Raw genomic sequence first — 8,940 nt, 5'->3', positions numbered from 1 at the left:
ATAGCAAAGAAGAAGGCTCTCCCCCGCCCTCCAAATCCTCCAGCCGAAGCCGGCAGGAAAAAGTCAGAAAGAACACCACGCCGTATAGAAAAACTGGCGTGGACATTTTACAGGAAAGTGTGAAAGGAGAATAGAGACTATCACAGTGTAACCTGAAAAGGAAAAATTATGAATTAGTATTGGTTATAAGATTTTCTTTTTTCTATATCCATCCCTTATTAGTCATATGCTTATCTAGCCTATGCTTGAAACTCTCAGTGGAAGAGGCAGCAACTACTTTACTAGGTAGCTTATTCCATTCGTCTACTACTCTATTACCAAATCAATTTCTACCTATTTCCTTACTGAAACGGAATTTTTCTAATTTGAAACCATTATTTCTAGTTCTATCCTGTATGCTCACTTTAAGTACCTTGCTAATATCTCCCTTATTTATACCCTTCATCCACTTAAACACCTCAAATAAGTCTCCCCTTACTCTACGCCTCTCTAGCGAATGCAGACTTAGTCTTTTCAGTCTGTCTTCATATGACAGGTTCCGGATGTCATGTATCATTTTTATCATTCTTCTCTGTACATTTTCCAACGAATTAATATCCATTCTATAGTAAGGACACCAAAATTGTACTGCATAGTTTAAATGTGGCCTTACTAATGCTAGATAAAGTTTCATTATTACTTTAGATGATCTATTGCTCACGCTTCTCGAAATAGATCCTAGGACTCTATTTGCTTTATTTCTCGCATTAATACATTGTTGCCTTGGTTTAAGGTCGTTACTAATCATAACTCCTAGATCTCTCTCGCATTCCGATTTGCTAATTTCTTTGTTATCTAAGCTGTATTTAGTATCTCCAATGGTTTTGCCTACGTTAAGTACTTTACATTTTTCAACGTTAAATTCCATTTGCCAAGTTTTAGACCATTTGGACAATGTATCGAGGTCTTTTTGTAAGTTATGGCAATCGTCAGACGAGTTAATGATACGCCTTATTTTTGTATCGTCGGCAAATTTGCTGATGCTGCTATTGACTCCTAAGTCTAGATCATTTATATATATGATAAATAATAAGGGACCGAGTACTGAACCCTGTGGTACACCGCTAGTTACTAATCCCCAGTCCGACTTAGTTCCATTTATTAATACTCTCTGCTTTCGTCCTTTCAGCCAGGATTCTATCCATTTTAAGATATCGCCGTCTATACCGTGTGCTCGAACCTTTCTAACTAACCTTTCGTGTGGGACCCTATCAAAAGCTTTACTAAAGTCCAGATAAATAACATCGTAAGCTTTATCGCTATCTACCGCCTCATAGACCTCCGAGTAGAATGACAACAAGTTTGTGAGGCAGGATCGTCCTTGCCTGAATCCGTGCTGACTTTCATTTATAAGATTAAATCTTTCTAGGTGTTCTCTAATCTTATTTGCCAAAATTGACCCTAACATTTTTCCTACTATTGACGTTAGACTTATCGGGCGATAATTCGACGCAGCTGTTTTATCACCCTTTTTAAAGATGGGCACTACGTTTGCGGTCTCCCACGCCTGGGGAACTTCTCCTGAAATTAAAGAGTCATTAAACAATGTTAAACGTGGCTGACATAATTCTTCTTTGGTTTCTTTTATAATTTTTGCATATATATCGTCCGGACCTGGGGATTTTTGAGGTTTTAACTTATTAATTTCTTTCAATATGTCCTCATTACTAATGATTATTTTACTAAGAATATTTTCCGTATTCTCATGGTAAATATTTGCTGCTTGAGGGACCAGGTCTAGATTTTCCTTGGTGAATACTGATATGAAATAATTATTTAGGATGGAGCACATTTCTTTATCTTCACTGGCAATGTCACCTGATTCTGTTCTGAGTGGTCCTATCCTATCTTTATTTTTCGTACGGTACATTTGATAAAAACCCTTGGGGTTTTCTTTTGATTCACTAGCAACCTTAATTTCATAACTTCTCTTTGCTTTTCTTATCTCCCTCTTTACTTCTCTATTTAAAATCGTGTATCAGTTTCGTAAGTGTTCCTCTCCACGTTTTATTTTTCTATATATTCCTTTCCTTTGGCCTATGAGAGATTTTAATCTGTTGTTTAACCATCTTGGTTCAGAATTATTCGTTCTAAACGGTTTTGAAGGGATATATCTATCTTGGCCTCCGTGTATTATATTTATTAACTCGTTATACTTCTCACTGGTCGAACGTCTGTTTGGTACTGGAGCTGAGTTAATTCCCGTCACCTGCACTACATTCCGATCTACCACCTCCCCCCTCACAGACACCTGACGGACATTCCCACGTGTTTCCTGCCTCACACCTATTACCTGGGGTTCCCCACTCACCTGACATTCCCTCAAATAGCTAATCTCCCTGTGGAATACCGTAGGGTTGGTCTATCTAGTCGTCCTCAGGCTAACCTATTAATACAACCCTGAGTTATTATTCAAGTAGGGAAAGTGGCCCAGCTTCGTCAGGTGAGAACAATGAGGATATAGTTAATCTCCTAATTAAACAAGGAGAGCTGAGGTGAAGGTGCCTTGAACTGAGTAGTCACCTATGCATGGAGATTACCGAACTCAATAAAAAAATAAATAAATGAAATAAATGAATATATATGTTTGTCTGCAGGCATGTATATTAGAATACGCGGTCTCCGTCTACAGTATGTGTCTGTACGTGTGAGTGTGTGTGTGTGTGTGTGTGTGTGTGTGTGTGTGTGTGTGTGTGTGTGTGTGTGTGTGTGTACATTAGCTTGTTACTGATTCCACAACTTAGATTTGGATTCTCATCTATAGATGCGTTGAAATTTCCTAGTTTAAGTTGTAAGCAAACATCTTACAGACTGACTGACTTATCAAGATAAAAAACATTACCCCCTTCACCTCTATGAGGAGAGGGCTTATAGGAAAGGACAGAATGGAGGAGGAATACGAGAGAGAGAGAGAGAGAGAGAGAGAGAGAGAGAGAGAGAGAGACGGTGAGGGGGAGGCGATATGGAGAAAACGAAGATAGCAGTGGAGGCTGGTGAACAGGAAGTAGGAGGGGCCAACACCCGTCTCGCCCCGCCTTCTGCTCCTCCTTTCTTGTTCCCTCCCTCTCCACCCCCCCCTTCCTCTACATTCCTCCTCATCTCCCTCTCATTGATCTTTTCCTATTCGTCTCTTTCCGTTCTATCTATCCCTTTCCCTCCCTCTCTCCCCTCTTCCCCCATCCCCACCTCTCTTATTTTCTCTCCATCCTTTTCCCCTGTCTTCCTCCATCTCTACCTTTCCCCCCTCTCTTCTTCCTCCCCCCCTCTCTCTCTCTCTCTCTCTCTCTCCCCACTTTCGCCATCCCTACCTCTCCCTCATCTCTCCCCTCTCCCTTTTTCTCTTCTTCCCCGATTCCTACCTCTCCCACCTCTAATTTCCTCTTCCTCTCTCCCTTCCTCCTCCGCCTCTACCTTTCTCCCCCCCTCTCTTCTTCCCTCTCCCTGTCCCTCCTTGCAACCCTACATGAAATGCTCCTCAACTCTGTCACCTTAGCCATCAAAAATTGCACATAGAGCATCAAGCAATTTTCTTATAAACTTGAACACATGAAAACACAGGAATAATGCACACTGAGTTCAAATTGTCAGGAATTAAGATTTTTTTTTTTTATCATATCTATATTATTTTTTACCACAAAAAATTAAGGGTACAATATTTATCCCACCAGAGCAGCGTTTGTTCAGTACTTGTAAGATTAAATTATTGCATTCACCGGTGCTAGAGAGGGTCGCCTTCACGTGGTGGCACTGATATAACTGGCGGCTCCACTGCCTGGTTATACAAACGTCTATCAACTCATTCCCTCTCCCGCGAAAGGAGGATGGTGGACTGTATATGGGTAGCTTACGCCTGTGGTTTATCAGGTTCAGGTGTCAGATAAGCTTAGAGATACCGGTACTACTACTACTACTACTACTACTACTTCCACTACTACTGTTGTTGCTGCTGCTATTACATTCACCACCCAAATTCATCATTCAAACTCTATCCAGTTAGTGGCTTAGAAATGAATGTGTGGATGGGAGTATAGGTATGGGTACACCTGACTACCTGACCTGCGTATATTAAGGTAGTGGCGGCGTCAAGTCAGTGGCTCTAGATTCAGGCTGCTCTCTTCTGTAAAGCTTCTGGATATAGCAAGAATTAAGTAACACGTCATGGGGCTCAGGAGGTGAATTAGGTCAGTTTTGGCTGGTATGAATTTCCTTTTCCTTTTTTCCCCTTCTTTACTGAGTTCAAGGATGGTTGTTTTTGGTACTGAAAGGTCATCATCCTTCTATTTCTTTCGCTGTCTTGTTTCCTTCCCCCTTCCCCATTTTCCCCTCTTTCTTCCTTCTTTTCACCTACTTCCTCGTCTCCCCTTGTTTTCCTCTTCTCTCTCTCTTTTCCTCCCCCTTCTATTCACCTATTTCCTCCTTTCTCCCCTTCCCCTCCCTCTTTTTCCGTCTTCTATTTCTCCCCCTTTTCCTCCCCTCTCTTCTCCTCACCTATTTCTTCTTTCTTCCCCATCCCCTCCCATTTTTTTCCGTCTTCTTTTTCTCCCCTCTCTTCTCCTCACCTATTTCTTCTTTCTTCCCCATCCCCTCCCATTTTCCCCCCCCTCTTCTCTCACTCCCATTTCCTCCTTCATTTCTTCCTCTGTTTTCCAAATGCCATACTTAACACCATCATCTCTTATATTATTCTAGTCAGTACCACTATCTACAGTAACAAAAAATTAATCAACTCTCATAATTTCGACTTTTTTTTTTTTATCTTTTATCATTTTTTTACCTTGGGAATTTTAAATGAAATGGAGAGTACAAAAATAAAGACTAAAAATAAATGAAGTAGATTTTTTTTCCTGCTGATGATACTACACTCCTTTCACCTTAACTTGGCTCAGATTTTCGTCCTTTTACAGCTTATTTTACATGGTTCAGTGGCAGAATAATACTACGGCTCTACATCTTTCCATGACACTTCTTCGTGACTAGCATTATATTCTAGTGTTAATCCATTGCTACAACACAGTATTCAAACTGGAGAGAAGGGAATTTTGAGATGGAAATTCTAGGCCAAGTTAAAGTGAAATGAGTACAAGGATAGCTATACCTGATAGATGTATGAGAAACTGATAGATAAAGGAAAAATGAAGGGATGAATAAAATAAATAAAGAATTGTTATCATCTTTAATAAAAAATATCATAGGAATATCATATCAGTAGAAAGACAGTCACATAAAAACAGTGGAAAGAAAACACATAAAAACCGCCATGGAAATCACACCAGTAGATAGACAACTCAAAAATAAAAAATAAAGAAAATGACAAAAAGTTTCAGTGCTCTATAAAAAACACTTGTCACGATAAACTGATAGATGATTGAAGTGGAGGTGGAGGGGGGGGTGCGTTGGAGGGAGGGCAGTGCAACCCCTTATGGGATAATTCGTCTTGTTACAGATAGATAGACACAGATAAATAGACAGACAGATTCATAATAAATCCAATACCTATGTTCAAAGATTAACCAATTCGCTGACTAAAACTAAGAATCAAGAACTGACAGAAATTCAGCAAACGCTATACAGCAGTTACTATTTATAATAATGTACATCAGGCGCGCCCTAAGACCTAATTTTTCAGAGTAGTAGTAGTAGTAGTAGTAGTTGTAGTTGTAGCAGCAGAAGCCCCAAGTTCTCTGTAACGTCACCTAACAGTATAAAACATCTCACTTCTACACCACAAACATTTTCCCAAACTAAAGCAGTTTATATCTCTGTGGTCAGAGCACATCAATAAGCTTCACTCTGACTATGGCACTTTTACTGTCAATGACCTTTACTACCACGTATCTTCATTACAGATATCATTTACTACTACTTTACTACCACATACCTTACCAAAACACTTTTTTATCAATACAACTTCATCTCCACATCACAGAAACTTCTCCATGGTCAAAACATCCCACTAAGCTTTCCACCAGCCTGTTAAGTGAGATGTATTTTTTTAGTTTAATCTTGCTACTTCCAGACGATTTAATTTAGATTAGGAGAGCTTTTTAACTGGAGGGGTTAGTAAACCCTTCATTAACACATTCACTGCCAGAAAACCTCCTTGGAGCAAAAATCATCTGGATATAGGGAAGAACTGGAAACTACGTCAATGGATATCAGGGACGTAACACTTTTATATCACATCAAAAAACACGCTAGCAAAACACTTCAGTCATCCTTCTCTGACCTTCAAGACTTCATTACATTGCTTCATTTCACGTAGTTCAGTGACAGATTAGGATAACTCTGCGGCTTTACGTTCTTTTCATGGCGCTTATTCGTGACTAGTATGATATTCTAGTGTAAAGTCACAATAAGCGGCACCTTTTCACCTCTGGATTCTCTGCGTCGATACTGCGTTTCCTCGACGGAGCAGCGGCATCCTCGTCCTCCGAAGTGGAAGTGTCAGTAGAATCAGACCCTTCGTCAGTAGTGTCCGATTCGTCAGTAGAGGAATCATCGGTAGAAGAAGAATCCGAAGTAGACTCACTGGTGGCAGAACTCGAATCGTCACTGCTGGATTCGTCTGCGGAAATCTTGGTGTTGACAGTATTTTCACTTTCTAATTTCGAAGTGTTTGTGCTGGAACTATCGACAGGATCCTTGCCGTCCACAGGAGAATGAGTGTCCATGGCGCTGTTGTTGCTGTAAGAGGCTTGCTGGTTCTCCCGTGGCTGTTCCCCGTCTGTCAGATGTCCGGCTATTTGTTTTCCGGCTGTCATATCTCCGGCGGTCTGGCGTCTAACTTTCTGCTCCGTGACTCTCCGATCTCCAACTCTCCTGACTCTCGTCCCACCGAGTCTGCTCTTGGGTTTCTGCGTCTGCGCTCTCCTGATGGCGTTATTGACGAGGACGTAACGACGCAGCTCACACTCAGGTTTAATGTTCTGGTAGATGGACAGGCTCAGCATCAAGGCCTCGTCGTTCTCGGCTTTCACTCGCTCGTCGTCCTCGCGGCAGGAGGTCGAGGACGAGCGGGAGGAGGCACTGATGTAGCCAGAAGTGTGAGCCATTTGGAGACTTTGCAGATGGGTATGTTTGGAGTATCTGGAGACTTTGGAGTTTGTTTGTTTGGAGATCGTTTGGAGTCAGCTAATATCGCCGGGAGTATGTCAGAGTTCCCTGTAGTGCCTGGAGAAGTCTTAGGGGACAGTCTGACGTTAGCTCAAGCACTCCGAAGACAAATGTGCTAAACCTGTAAGAGAGGCAGCTTATAACCCCCGTAGCTGCGATTTGAAGGTCACTTATTGGCGGACCTCCTTCCTGACCCCGCCCCCTCTCTGACCCCCTGCCTATCCTCTCACCTCCCGCCACACACACACACACACACACACACACACACACACAGGACCCAAGAAGCAGGTAGAGGATACTGACATACTTGGGCCTATGTTGTATGATTATCTTCCTTCAAATACACATAAGAAACATTTTCATCTCTCTCACTCTCTCTCTCTCTCTCTCTCTCTCTCTCTCTCTCTCTCACCAACCGCCAATACGGATGGTGACAGAATCTGGTCTATACTTTTTTATCCTAAACAAAATCTGAAGAGACGAACCCCTCAGTTAAGCTTCAACCCCCTTATTGTTAGATTTCCACTTCTATTTATGTTCTTTTTTAATCTTGTGTACACTTGGGTTTATTTGATGCACTGACTTGTCCTGACGGCGGGATCGGCAGTACTCTCGGTTTTCGGTTTTTCATGCACTAGTTTGGTTTGGGTATGTCTCGCCTCTCTCTCTCATTTTTAGTAACCTGTACACGGAATATTTCGAATCCAACCTCCTTACCACCATACCTCCTCAAAATTTAACTTGGTATAGGTATGTTGATGATGTGTCTTCCTTTTGGCCAGAGATATACGCTAACTTTGACGATATTCTCACAAAATTAAATGCATCGGTTCCCTTAATCAAATTTAAAGTTGAATGGGAAAATAATGGCTCCTTTCCATTTTTAGACGTATTTGTGCACAGGGATGAACTTGGGACACTTAGCTTTTCTGTATACAGGAAACCAACCCAGTGCAGTTTGTATATGCAGTATTATTCATATCACCACAGTTCAAATAAAATGTCAGTTATTTCTTCTTTGTTCCTTATAGTCTCCAACATCTGGATACGGAAAACTCTAATATATGGAAAATATTTTTAGATCTAAAATATCCCAATTGGTTTATAAGTCAAGAGTATTTTAAAGCCGGAAAAGCCTTTTTGCACCTAGACCAAGATCACAAAGTCAACAAAACAAGCCATACATCACAGTTCCGTGTGTGTCAAATCTTAGCTTGGTGAAGTGTGTGATTCATGATTTGGAGGTAAACATTGCATTTAGATATACTTCCACCTTAAGATCAGTATTAGTAAAGAATAAACCCATTAGTAACGGAACTGCAGGGGTATACAAAATTCCATGTAGAGACTGTGATTTGGTTTATATTGGTGAAACTGGAAGGGATTTGGACACTGGCATTAAGGAACACAAGTATCCTTGTAAGATAGGCAACATAAATAACGCAGTGTACGTTCACTCTTCAGAAAACGACCATAAGATCGACTGAAATTCTAGCAAAATTTTGTACAAATGTAGTAACTATAAGAAATTTAGGATAGTGGAAGCTGTATGTATAGAGAGATATAATAATTTCAACCATAGTGAAGGAACGTATAAATTAGATCCAGTGATGAGAGGATTAGTGGCAAGGTCCTTGCCGCCCCTTGTAATCCCTCACCCAGGTCATGGACAGAGTAGTGTCAGGTGAGAACTCATCAGGTGTCGTTAAAAAAAAAAAAAAAAAAAAAAAAAAAAAAAAAAAAGTGTGGTTACCCTGCACATAAGCAGCTTGACAGTAATTGTATTTT

The sequence above is a fragment of the Coenobita brevimanus genome, chromosome 58, assembly GCF_032717465.1.
Source record: "Coenobita brevimanus isolate Jiangsu-jjx chromosome 58, ASM3271746v2, whole genome shotgun sequence".
NCBI lineage: Eukaryota > Metazoa > Arthropoda > Malacostraca > Decapoda > Coenobitidae > Coenobita > Coenobita brevimanus.
Note: the sequence above shows the minus strand (reverse complement) of the source record.